Raw genomic sequence first — 14,730 nt, 5'->3', positions numbered from 1 at the left:
TGCTTCTCGGTCAAAGTTTATGTCAATAAAATGTTCAGTACAGTGGAGATTTGGAAATCATCCAATTAATCTGATCAATAGGGAGACAAACTCAATATATTCTATCCTAAAGATTTTCACCTCTTCTGAATTACTGTCTTCAGACTACATTGATACAATTAGCCCGATAATCACCATATCTCAATGCCGCTTGTGTTCCACTGTTCACTCCTCAGTACTGTAAACAGTTGGTAAACACCGCAGGTTTCCTAAAACTGTGGCTCTCTCTTAAGGGTAGTGAACAGTCGAAAAGTTAAGCAATTACAAGAAAGCTCAAGATAGTGTATACTTTAACTGAGTTGTAACTGATTACTCTCATCAATCTAATGATTATAATGATTTATAAATTAATGTGAATGTTCTGTATTACTTTAATATTGATGAACAATTTTGACTTTAAATTTCCCACCAAATACAGAGATTTGCCTGGGAATTTTTGACAATGTCTATTTTACCTATTTTGAAACTGTACCTTATTCAGTTTTTAAGCAGAAGTTCTAAGAACTGAATGTCCAATTAATTTTAAACACTTTAAACACTGTCCTGACTTCGCAGCCATAGCAGTAATGGAGAATTGCTCCATTTCACCCTCAAGTGTTTTGTGACACTGATAACATTCAAGAAATCTCCCACGTCTTGAATCTCCTGTTTCATGATAACATTATAAATCATTCAAGGTCATGTTTTCTGCTTTGAGAAAATATTACAAATTATGGGTAACGAAGAGTCTACTGTTATTCTAGGAATAACTAGCTACCTTTTCCTAGGAAAATATTTTCTTATTTAAAGTAGAAAAAATATCAATTCACAAGATTAAGCCACAGATTTTATTGCATTGGGTTTTGAGAAAGGATTTGAGCATTAATGTATCATTTTGGATTCTAGGAACTCAAAGTTTTTAAAAGGTGATTAATCACCTATTTATGAATGTCAACTTATGAAAAATGCTAAATGGTATGAAGTGACTATATAGAGAATAGTCTAAAAATAAGAAGTAAAAGTGAGGCAATTGCTATTTTGCATGTATTCATGGCACTGTCTTATTATTTTACACATTAAGCTGATGGGTAACTTTTGAAAGAACTGATCCAGTCCCAGAAAATGAGAGTACCTAACAAATACAAGGAAATCCAATGTGAACTTTCTAAACTTAATAATGTGCTAACTAGCTTTGGATGTCTTCCTAATTACTTCTTAATGCTTTGTACAAGTCATCAAAAACTGCTCATGCACCTATTGAACCCATGATTAGAGACATACCCATATAATTTAGCATATCTTAATATTAAATATTATTGCATATCTCAATGTTTAAATCTTAACAAATTTTAATACATATTTAAATCTTAGCATATATACTTATATACTATATAGAGAATGTTAAGATACAGAAGGAATACATACAGATTATATGAAAGTGTGTGTAAGTTGTTTACCTATGTAGAAATACTGAAATTTTTAAAATACCCATGATTTTTTGTTTTAACATTTTGGTCCAATTTTTGAACTGTTTTCTGCTTCATTATTTCTGCTTTGTGCCCAAATTATGTCCAAAAATACCACATGAATCTTTTATCTGTTCTCATTTAAACTTAAAGCAATTTTCCTTAATATTTTTAGATCCTGGTAAGTCATATAGATATCTTGTTTTGTTGTTATTTTTAACTTTTGAAGTGCCTGTCTCCTACATATGTATAAGTGAAAGTCTAATTGGTCTAGCTTATAGGTACTAACCACAGAGAACTTTTTAAACCATGATCTAAGAAAGGAATAGCTATTTTCTAAATTATCTGACTCTGAGATAAGACACAAATTAACCTGATATTTAGGAAAATGTTTTTGAATAACAAACATTTTCTATTTTCATTTTCAGCCTGAGTATAGTGCTAAAATAATGCCACCTGGAATCACTAAAATTTAGACAGGAAAGAAAAGAAAAGGGTTTTTATGATTTGATCATTTTAATTACATTAAAAATAAGGAGCTAGAAGCATGGCATTTTTCTTTTTTTCTTTTCTTTTCTTTTTTTTTAATTTTAAAGCAGTTCCTGTTTATTAACTGACCAGATTACAAAAATGACCAAGGTAGATACCTTAGTTCATCCTTCTAATAAGCCTGTTGATCAGGTCCTCCCTGTTACCAGCATCTCCACCTTCTACAAAATGTGTGGTCTTTTTCTTCATTCCACCTCATGGAGAAGATAATTTGAAGGGCCACAGGAAGTTGTTTGCTTCTTTGAAGTGTTTTCCAACAGTATAGATCTCATGAATCAGATCCTCCATGCAGATTATGCCATATTTACCAAGAGATCGAGCAATCAATGCATTATCTGTCAGGGAAATTTGTTTTTTGTTGATTTTTCCATACCCACGCTTGTAGATCAATTCATTTACTGACTTCAGGTTAGGGTACCCCCATGCACTATATGGTTCCACAATCCTCAGCATGTTAATTGAAGCCTTGTTGAGCTTAACAAAGGTACCATTGAAGATCTGGCAAAGGTGAAGAAGCTACAGCACCTTTTGGACCTTTGGGCTCACACCATTGATACCTCTGATCCTGATGACAAATGCCAATTTGGGTTCAGCAGGTACATAGAAGTTGCCAGCTTTTCTTGCCATTCTAGCCATTCAAATCTCAGTTCTGTACATCTGCCTATATTCCTTGTGATAGTGCTTAGCTTTTTCATAGATAAGCTTCCTCCTTGCCTTTTGAAGCATCTTTTAGGCAAACTTCTTTCTCAGGCACTTGATTTTCAGCTCTGTGAAATTCCTTTGCTTTTTCTTAAGGGTTTCTGGCATAGCAGGAACCTTCTTCTTCTTCTCTTCTGCACCCTCCATGGTTCCAGCCAGAAATAAAAAAGAGCACATTTTTCAAAACATTACGCAAAATGCTGAACAAAGGGAAAAGTGCAAAGGAAAAGTAGATATATTGCTCCATGTAAATATATCATATTTACTACTAACATTTATTGAAACAGACACTGTAGTTATATAGGTCAGAGACCAAGCAGAGAGGCAGGAACCACCCTAGGTATTATAAACAGAAGACTTTCACAGAGAAAATGAGTGACTTAGGTGTTGAAAGCCTGAGAGAGCAAAGAAAGGAAAGCTGATATGAAGAGATGGGCAACATAGAAGTCAGCACGTGGAAGAAGTGGTGACACCAGAAAGTAAAAGACTGAAATAGAAGCCTTGTGGGATTGGGCTTGAAACTCTTGAGAGTGGCTTCCATGGCCACTGCTCAGAATACTGAGGCAAGTGCCCACAGCTCAGAGGGAGACCTCTGAGAGAGGATGCTTCACCGGGATGCCCAGTCTGGTGTAACCAGCATGTGAGGACAAAACTGATGTTTGGGAGGTAGGGAGTAGGGTGATCGAGAGCAAGCACAGCTAATGTGTCAGTCACTGAGAGGCATGCCCTCGTGCTCAGAACACTGAAAGCCATGGACTTAGTGTTCTTGGAAGCACTAAGAGATATTAGAAGCTGGTGCCTTCACTATCTTCTGTTCCTGGAGGCATACAGACCAAATGAAAAATGGATATGAGCTTATTGTCTCCTCCTCCTGCCTTCAAATAACCCCCAGCTCCAACCCCTCCTTACTCCCAGCCACTGGTGATCACTGATCTCCTTTCTATTTCTGTGGATTTGCCCATTCTGGATATTCCATAAAAATGGAATCACACAACATGCAGCCTTTATTATGCCTTCTTTCACTTAGCAAAATGTTTGGAAGATTTGTCCATATTAGAACGTGCATTAGTACTTCATGCATTATTATGAATGAATAATATTCAATATATTCCAACATCTGCCAATAATACTCCATATAATACTTCATATTGTATTTTGTTTATTTACATATTAGTTGATAAACATTTGGGTTATGTCCACCTTTTGGCTTTCATGAATAATGTTCATGTACAAGTGTTTAGGTGAACATATGTTTTCAATTCCCTTGGCTATATATCACCAACTTGGTGTGGTAAATATATATACAGATGATATATTGGAGAATTGTATTTGTGAAGCCTATATCATTTTATTAACCAATGTCACCCCAATAATTTTAATAAAAAAACAAAAGTTTTAATTGTAATGAAGTTCAAGTTATTGATTGTCTCTTTGTTGGCTTGTACTTTAGGTATCATATCTAAGAAACTACCACATAGTCTAAGGGGTTTTTAAATTGTTGACATTATTATAGATGTCCTCCATTTCCCCCCTTTGCTTCCTCCACCCAGCCCTCACCACTTCCCCAGAATGCTTCAACATTCACCACAATTTTGTCCATGTTCATGGGCTGTTCATATATGCATATATGTTCTTTGGCTCACCTCTTCCAGTCCCCCAGCTCACCTCCCCACTGAGATCTATCAGTCTGTTCCATGTAGTCCATGCCTCTGGTCCTATTTTGTTTGTCAGTTTATTTCGTTCATTAGATTCCACATAAAAGTGAGATCTTATGGTATCTGCCTTCCTCTAACTGGTTTATTTTGCTTTACATAATAATAAACCAGTCAGAGGAAGACAAATACCATATGATCTTATAGTTTTCCTTCTTATCTGTAAGTCTTTGATACAGTCTAAGTAAGTTTTTTCTATATAGTATGAGGTAAGGGTTCAACTTTACTCTTTTGTGCGTGGATAGTCAGTTGTCTGGTACCATTTGTTGAAAAATCTATTCTCTCTCCCCATTGAATGTCTTTGCATCTTTTTCAGACTTATTTGAGAGTAGATGTGGGTTTTTTTCCTTGAAGTCTCAGTTTCATACATTGATCTGTAAGTCTATCTGTAAGTCAGTACTACTGTGTCTTTTAAGTCTGATTCTTTTACAATTTTATACAGAGTATATAGAGATAAAATGATATGATGTCTGGGATTTACTTCAAAATAATCCAAGAGATGAGGATAGGAGGAGTGAGTAGGTATACCAGTTAAATAAGATTGGTCATATATTGCTTAATTGTTGAACCTGTGATGTATGCACAGAAGTCCTTTGCACACTCTAATTTTTATATTTTCAATAACAAAAACTGAACAGAGTGTCCACCACCACCACAATAGTATAGCTTTTAGAGAAGTAGGAGAGTAACTTAGGTTTACTTTTCCCATGTGGAAATTCTTTCCCAGCATATTTCAGGAAACTTCATGTATCTTATTCCTGAAACCTTGAAAATTGATTTATAAAATCAAGAAAACAGAGCAAAGCCTTACAATTCTCCTGTAAGATTTAGAGCTTAACAATCAAGATAGAGACGTTACTAGTTAGAAGAAATTGCAGATGCCAAATAGAAAGCAAGAACAGGAAGTGCTGACATTGAAGGTAAAGGGTAAGGTGGACATTTCTGGGAACCAGGACAGGGGCACGTTGTGGGCAAGTGGTCTGATTGAATCCATCTTACTTTTAGTTGTCGTCACACTGTAAATGTGTTCCTGACCCTGACTGCTGCTAACAGTGAATCATTTTTACAAATATATAAATAGTGATAAGATTATTTACATAGCATACTTCATACAAATCCTATAAGTGATGTTCTAAGAAATAAGTTTTGGAACCAAAATATACCCTTAAATTAGTTATTTTGACATGTCATTCTGTGTATTACTGTCAACCTTGCTAGGGAATTTGAATGTTATGTTATTTGCATACTACCCAATAATGTTCCTCACATTTCCCAGGGATTGGATGTGTACTGTGGGACAGTTCTTGGGAAATATCTGAACTGAAGAAATAAAAATAGAATTTATTGGGGATATTCCAACAGGAATTCAGAAACTGATCTAAAATCTGTATTAACAAAGGCAACATTAATTTTAATTACAAAATCCAAATCAGGGCAAGCAAACATAATACTTTCATTGTTAAAAAGGAAAAAGATTTATGGAGCAACTGGTCATTCTAATGCTTATTGTAAAGAAGCTTGTGGATATAGTCTTAATAATTTGATCTACATAGTTGAAAATAAATATAATTTTTCGGGACTAGAATATTTATTTTTAAAAAATCAAGATTACATAATAGAAAGTTTTGACCTATTGCATTCCAGAAAGACAGTGGCCTAAAGCTAAGAAGCTTTTATAAATAAGTGATCACTCAGACTCAGTTAACAGAACCTTTTCTCAGCAAGACCCAGAAACTCAATGGAGAGGAGACTTAGTAAAAGATTGAACTCTCTGTATTTTATGGAATGGGAGTTCAAAATGTTATTTGGCCATAACAAGAAAGACTGATCCCTTAAGGCTAGAACAGTCAGAGACATCTGAAATTTGGAAAGAATTTAAGTTCTGAAAGTAAAAATGAAGCGAATGAACCCTTGATTTTCAGCTTACAAGAGAGAAGAAGTAACACAGTCACTATTGTATAGGAAGTATCCTAAACAGTTCTTGATCGCCATGGAAAATCTGCTAGAAGGAGATGGAAGCAGTTTCACATGGACATAAGAAATGGCTACCTGAGTATCGGGATGATAAATTGCTATTTAATTGTAGACATCTCCAGCTCTAGAGATGTTTAACGAGAGGTTGAAATTTACTTATTCTGAGTAGTGAAATCCATGTGTCTGAAGTAGGGAGGTTGGGCTCTTGGTGTTCTTTCAAAAGTATTACACTGCATATCTTTGTAAGAGTCAGGATTTAAGGTTTTATTTACTTTAGGTGATAAGCTTTTACCAACTTAAGATCTTTCATTGTGCTATGATCATATAAGAAATAATCAATGTAGTTAAACATACATGATCTTGAAATTTAAATCACAAGCAATACCAAATGTAAGAGTTTCTCTTCTCTTTCGTGTGGAGAGGTGGTACATGCAGGCACACGTGGCAGGGGTCATTGCAGGATGTGGGGGAGAAGGGATGTTAATGCTTATGTCACCAGCCCATAATTAGATCAATTCTTACAAACACAAAGTGAGACTTTGGGATGGAAAGTTTGATGTACTTTCCAAGAGAACAGTTCTTTCCCTATTAGTCAGGATGACAGGCCTAAGTGACCACTTCATAGATACAGCTGACATTCTGCAAGCTGAAAACAAGCATGACCAAGCTATTTTATTTTCAAATGACTGCAAAGTCAAAGAGACTACTGTACCCACAAATGTGCTCACTTGAAAGAGAAAAAAGCACTTCCCCTCATTTTTCACCTGAAAAGTTTTGACAGCTGAAGGTGAATTGACTGGCAATTTTTTTGTTTGTCCTTTTATACTTGCTGCTCTTTTACAGAGAAACTTAAAGATCAATTAAGTATATTATACTATGTTAGCATTTGTATAGCATTTAACTAAAAAACTAAAAGCAATAATGCTTTTCAAGAGTGGAAAAGAGGTATAATAGTCCATTAGAAGTGGATTATTTGTATCATTAAGGGGAATGATTATGTTCTTTGAATGAGAAAACACACTGAAGAAACAGAATTTGATGGTGAACAAACATTTGGTTAATAGTTATGCAGCATATATTCAAGCACAAATAAAGATATATGTATGTGACTAATAGACAAAAGAATTTAAAGCACAAGTTGCATATACCATTAAAACCAGTTATTCCTGCAAAACCTATAAGATTTTGCATCAATTCACATTATTATGTTAATACACATTTTTAAAACATATCAATTTTGAATTATAATGTGCCATTTCCTTTACTATTAAGAGTGAAATTGCTGCCACTGGAGGATTTATACACCTGCCAGATGCTGCACAATTCTTCAGTCAAAATGCAAGTATCTCAATCACAACCCATATGTACTCTCAGCCAACCATGGGACTTGAAACACACCCTGCCAATTACATGGAAACATATGCAGTCGTATGGGTTTGGAGACTGCTGGCAGAGTTGGGTGTGGGTGTACCAAACACATCTGTTCACCTACATACACATGAACGATACTCCTTTTCTTCCCCCCCACCCCAATTATTGAATTAGGCACTGCCAGAATACTCAAGCACTAGTCTTAAGTAGAGAGCAGTAGACAGGTATAAAGGAAGAACTCCATATGGCTGAACACATGCCATTAAAATGAGATTACAGGATTTTGGTTTTGCTACATTGAAAAATTATCATATTATACTCTAAAATTCTCAGTGAGATCTTACTAGGAACAGAGAAAAATATTTTCCTTTGAATGTTCTCAAAAAGAAAATAACAAAATTAGCATATTATCTTAACCTGTTTTGGTGTTGTCTTACAAGCCTGCAAGGAGGGGCCCCAGGCACGCAGGCACACACTCACGATAGCGGGAGAGGGGCTGAGGCAGCACAGGTCTGCACTGTCAGCTCAGAGGTTTCCCAGTGCTCGTTTGTATCTGGGACTGGTGTTAGTCAGAGACCATTTTTTTCCAGATTACTTAAATTTTTACTTAGCCTGTCCCAAATTTTATCTTACGTTGTAGTATTTTATATCTGAACTCTAAGCCTCTAGAAACCCTCCATCAGCACCTAATTGGTGTCTCCTAGCCTGCTGTGATTTGGGGAATTATGTAGTGTGTCTTGCTGTAATTATGACAAATATCAGGTAAAGGAGAACAGGTCTGGAGTGGGGGCCAGGAGGGCTCTACAGTAACTCTGTGACAGATCTTCATGCAGCCCTAGATGATCACGTAAACTCTGAATTTCAGTTTTCTCTCCTGGAAAACATGAGGTCAGACTCCCTGGTCTCTAAGTTCCTTGATAACTCAGGGAATTGTTTCGCTACTCCGGACAATTTTGTTGTTGCTGTTATTTTAAATCTCTGCTTATTTTTATTTTTTTTTTCAGTTTGCTGAATAACTGATCTCCTTTAGAAGTATTACTATATCTTATTCTCTCAATTATTTAGGGGCAATTTCTTTCCTAAGAATTCAAGTACAAAATGAAGCTTAACATATAGATAGTACAAGCCACCTTTTTGTGGTACAATGACATATTTTTATCTCCCCACAATGAAATCATCAGTAAACACGTGATACCTGGATGAGAAATTGGTTGTGGAACTGAGTAGATTGGGTAGTATCATGTATCAATCAGAAAACAATTTACATTTTAACATCTTTTTCATCCTTCACTTGCTTTGATTTTGTTTGTTAGTTTACAAAGGAGAATAAACATTGTCCCTTTCAAATTTAAATATAGTTTTCTAATCTATATGGACAGAGGTTAATTTTTGCTAGAATTTATTCTATCTTAATTTGTTACTTGACTTCTTTAATATCCCATAATTAATAATGTAATAGACATAGAGCGATTCTGTTGTATGTGTATCTATCAATCTATATATACATACACTCATAACTATATATGTGAATGAGGTGCTATATATAAATATACACATACACAGGACATTTATTAGTAGAAGGATTATTTTGTGTTAAGTAGCTGTGTGCAATGAACCTGATTTCTTTCTTTTTACAACTTCCCCTTCCATTAAAGACTGTTAAACTCAGAGTTTAGATCTGCTAGGCAGCAGACTCAGTAACAGTAAATGAAGTGCCCTGAGCTTACATCAGACTAATTAGTCTAAGGGATAAAAAAAAAAAAGGATGGGGGAAGGGCTTGGGAGGACTTTCAGGTTGCTTGTGAAAGGCAGTTTGCTTAATTAAGCCAACCACTAATTGTTAAATATTTTTCAGGCATTAACAGAGCTACTCTGAGTGTAATTAAATTTTGATTTTAGTGGTATTTGCAGGGATTAAAGTCACAATCTGCTGAGGCACTGAGGTTAGTTAATATTCACTTCACTGCCACAGCTGTCCTCCATTATAATACAAAGGACAGGAAAAGAGACAGCAGAATGGGGTGAAGTAATGGGAAAGCTATTCATTCATCTGAACCAGCTCAGCACTCCACAGCCTTGTACAAATGGGTCTGAGCTGGGTGACACACAACCAGGCGTTAAATCCGATTTAGTCCAATACAATAAAGGGGTGTCTGAGCCCTGTGCATTTTTTATTTTTATACATGAGACCATGGAATGGATTTCTTAAAAAGATAATCATATGATTATCATACATTTCAATCCAAGTGATATTTCTGGATTTATTAGCTCGGCAGGAGACCGCCAGGATTGTAAACCAATTCCTGCTAAGCCATTATTTGTCCCAACTGAGCGTGAATGAACCCAGTGGAAGGTGGTGGTGACTTTAAATCCCTCGTTAAATGTAAGCTGGCAGGATCAATGTTTCCAGTTCTATTTTGGACTGAAGCTGCACCCCCTCAAAACCAAAATGTCCCAGGGAGTTATATGAACTTGAAATGGATGAAGCTTAACATCCTGTCACTGACAAGGAACATTCCTAGTACTGACTCATAACATTTATGGGCTTTTATGTGTTGTTTTTGTTTTTTATTAATTCAATAACTTTAATCAGTATCTTCTAGTTATTACTTCAAAAAGAGAATAGGCATCAAAAGAAATCTGCCTGTCCTCTCTTCCAACACCACCCTCCAAAATAAGAGTCTAACCTAGAATCTACTGTCATTTTGTGTTCCATCATTGCATTGGCTATTGATGGTAGAGTTTTCAGGATAATCCACAATCCAGGGTTTCTGCACCCATTTGGAAGCCATCGGTGGTATTAGGCTGCCAGTATATGCAAAGTACCAGTCTTGGAACTACAATAAGAGCTAGGGCTAGAGGTATTAATGTGAAACATCTAGCCACTTATATCCTGTATTGGTGAAAATCATTTTTAAAAAGTCACCCAAAGGAAGGAAAGGGAAGGGAAGGGAGGGGAAGAAATGGAAGGAAGAAGAAGGGAGGAGGGAGTATCAATCTAGCAAAATTTTATGTCAAGAGAATCTATTCATGAGACAAGTTCAAAAACCAAGTGGTTTGTATTGGTCATGAAATCTCCCTGTAATGTAGTTGAATTACTGTATAGTGAACACTACATTTGAGTTTGTCCTACAGCAAAGGTATTGCCTGGCTGTTTCCACATGCAAAAAAAGTAGAGAGATGATAAGTGGATTACATGGCACAATTACTTTGAATTTCAATTAGTGTTAGTGAAGTTTAATTCTAGTGTTAAAATGACCCTGGCCCAAAGGACAAGGTTACTTTTTTAAGGGGCTTTGATTTTTCACTTCACATGAAACCCCACTCAGCAACTGGGAAATGATTTTTATTGGATAAGTCAGAACTTCCTATTTAAAAGAGCACAATGCTGTGCTATGGAATGAAATTTAGCAGAAAGCAACATTAACCATGCAGTACAAAAATGCTATGTAAATGTCTCATGATGCCTCGATCTCTTTGGTCTCCAAGTGACTAGAAGTAACAAGAACATTCTTGTCCTTTACTAGTTGTACCTCATGGCTACTGTGTATGGCGTGACCCTTCATCCTACACTCTGGCTTGCAACCCTCCCTTGATGCCTTAGTAACAGCCCTGTGGCCACTTCTGTGTGCTCCCCTTTCCTTAGTTTCTTAGCTTAAGCGGCAGGGTTTCCTTTCAAAACTTTTCATCTTGGAAGAGGAAAACAACTCTTTTTCTTCAACACTATGCTTATTTTAGTAAATGAATAAAACAAACAAGCAAACAAACCAAACCCCACTGCCAGGAAGGGCATTTCTCTCTTCATCCTTTCCTTTGTTATTAATCATACATAGCCGTCACTATACACAATCCCAGATGAAACTCTAATTTTCCACATCATGTCAGTGATTAGTGGACATTTGGTCCTGTCCAAAATGTCCGCAGAGACATTTGGTCCATGCCAAAAGGCTTTTGAAATTTGGTCCCACCAAAAATGTCCATGTGAAGCCCTGACCGATGTGGCTCCATGGTTGGGCGTCATATTGCAAAGTGAAAGGTTGCCTCTGGTTTGATTCAGTGCATATGTCTGGGTTGTGGGTTCACTCCCCAGTTGGGCCCCATGAGAGAGGCAGACAACTGATGTTTCTCTCTCTCATATCAATAATCCTTTCATTCTCTTTCTCCCTCCTTTTCCATGTCTCTAAAAAATAAATAAATAAAATCTTTTAAAAAATGTCCTCGTGCATACCTGGTCCATGTCAAATGGGTCTTGCCTGTCAAAATGTCCACACTTAAGGCTCTGGTCAGGTATCTCAGTTGGTTAGAGCATCATCCCCATACTCCAAAGTTACAGGTTCAATCCCTGGTCAGGGCACATGTAAGAATCAACCAATGAGTTCATAAATAAGTGGAACAACAAGTAGATGTCTCTCCTTCTCTCTCTCTTCCTTTCTCTCTCTAAAATTAATCAATCAATAAAAAATATGTATGAAGGGAGACTAAAAAAAAAAGAACTTATTTATCAAAAATTGTGTATCCTTACATGTTTAAACTTCAATTGCCTTCAAAGTACTCTCCATTTGATGCAATACACCTATCAAGATGTTTTTTTCCACTGCTCAAAACAGCTTTTGAACTCATTGATTTTGATGCCTTTTAGTGCTTCTGCCTTTTTTTTTCCACTCTTCCACATCAGCAAAACTTTTCCCTTTGAGGACTTTTTTCATCTGGGGAAACCAAAAAGAGCCACTTGGTGCAAGATCAGGTGAATAGGGAGGGTGGGACACAGGGGTTATGATGTTTTTTATCAAAAACTGCTGAACACTCAGCAGGATGTGGGCAGGTGTGCTCATAAATCACCCATCGTGAAATGGGCAAATGTATTGAAAGAGTCTTCAAAAATAAATCACTGAAGCTGGATGTAGCCTCTCACAACAGCACCAGCTGGCACACTGATACAGATGGGTTCCTAGAACACTCACCTAGCAGGGGAAGCCTGTACTATCAGGGGCCTACCCTCCAGAAGATAATTCCTTGGGGGGGGGGGTCTCCCCTTGTATATGTTCTAAAAAAGTGTTCTCATTTAGGAAACATTCCTGAGTTCAAAAAGCCCTAATGTTTATTTATACCTTGGCTTTCAGGATTAATACATAAAAATGCCATCACATTTTGTTGGTTCAGTAATTATAAACAGGACCAACCATCAAGGACCTTCTGTCATGGACCAAATAACTCCATGGATGTTTTGGACTGGACCAAATGTCCTGCAAGGCATTTTGGTTGCAGTCTTGAGGCCCTTCTCTCTACTACTCTTGCCTGGGGTAGGGGGAATACACATTCTTTGCTTTAGGGTACTTGACCCCCAATATATTATTCAAATAAGTATATAAACATGAGAAACAAAATCTCCAATGATTTCCATGTGTAATGCTAATAATTTTTGCTATCACTGTCCCTTAGATGCACAATGCTTTTAGTCTCAAGAGATGAAGCCTAGATGTGTTTATGCTAATTAGCCCACAATTCTCTATTGGTTCCTGACAAAGGACAAGACAACTGTGGACAGTTTCAGAATGGTTGTTCAGAAAATGGCATTATTATATACTACTGTGGAAAACACCAAAGCTAGCTAGCTAGATACTCACACAGCATAGATAGTAGCCATCTCTATGGCTGCTAAAGAAGCATGCTTCAATTAAACTGAGACACCTTTTCACAGACAGGATTGAAACAACTTTGGTCCATATTATCCAAATTCATGAAAGATTTCCATTTTACCTATGGAAACACAAGCCTGTCCACTCTCCAATCTGCAGTTACCATCATGGCACAATGAAGCTATTACACTTACCTAGTAGTGTAAGTGTAGTTTATTTGATTGATATTTCAAGATGTATTCCAACCAAACTGATACATCATGAGGTTATATCAGGAGTTTACATCAGTGGGCAAGGCAGTCATCAGCCACGACACTTACCAGTTCTTTTTCATTTTCAGTCCTCATCCAAGAATTTGTTTATTGATTTTAGGGAGAGAGGAAGGGAGGTGGGAGAGAAAGAGAGGGACACACACACCCATGTGAGAAACATCTGTCAGTTGCCTCCCATATGCAACCTGATCAGGGATTGAACACACAACTTAGGTATGTGTCCTGGCTGGAAATGAACCTGCAACCTTTTGGTGTACAGGACTACATTCCTGCCAACTAAGCCACCTGGCCAGGACACCAGTTCTTTAATCAAAATCAGTTTGGAAACTAAAGCCCCTAAGAGACTTCCCCCCACATTAAAAATACAACAAACAACTTTGCTCTACTCCCCACATCACCCCCAAATTCTAAAATAAATTGTGTGGCAGGTATTATTTTTATTATCATAGTAGGTTGTTGAAGAAATAAAATTTATTTTAGGATAAACCAAGCTGAAAACAAACTCAAATAATCCAAAGAAGTGATTCATTTTATAATTTCTTAATCTTTTCTGGAGCTGAGTATTTGGAAGTCTCCCATTTTTCTTCAACATCACCAATTACTCTTAATAGATTTAAAAACACCTTGGGAAATGTTTGGAGTCCTGTTAATATTTCTTTTCAAATTGTTTTATTCTCAAAATAAAAAATTGTTAGCATCTTTGTAAATTTATATTTGTTTGATTCTTAAAATTGTCTAACACAATCAACTTGGAGCTAGGAAGAATCATTATTCTGTTTGTTGTGTATGATTTATTAGATAATCCAAAATGCTTTGGAAGTGTTTTGAAAAGTTTCACTTAGAGGCTTTTATAACAATTATGTAATGTACTAAAATCTAGGCCAAAATCATGCAAAAAATTCTTAAGAGTCTGAAGCTGCAGCTGAATCCATTTTTTTTCAAGCCAGTGATTTCATTCTTACTAAGATGTTCCTCGCTGTATTCTAAAAGGAAAAACTCCTTCACTGTCATGATGACAAATCATATATGTTAT

At 36.3% G+C, this 14,730-nt stretch overlaps 1 pseudogene; it reads right to left on the bottom strand.

Moving 5' to 3' along the window:
* Positions 1-2,061: 2,061 nt before the first annotated feature.
* On the bottom strand, positions 2,062-2,891 carry LOC123818124 (annotated as a pseudogene).
* Between the last annotated feature and the right edge of the window lie 11,839 nt (positions 2,892-14,730).

The sequence above is a fragment of the Phyllostomus hastatus genome, unplaced genomic scaffold (genome assembly GCF_019186645.2).
Source record: "Phyllostomus hastatus isolate PE091 unplaced genomic scaffold, TTU_PhHast_1.1 phas_contig_254, whole genome shotgun sequence".
Lineage (NCBI taxonomy): Eukaryota > Metazoa > Chordata > Mammalia > Chiroptera > Phyllostomidae > Phyllostomus > Phyllostomus hastatus.
Note: the sequence above shows the minus strand (reverse complement) of the source record. Positions and strands in the feature narration are given on the sequence as shown.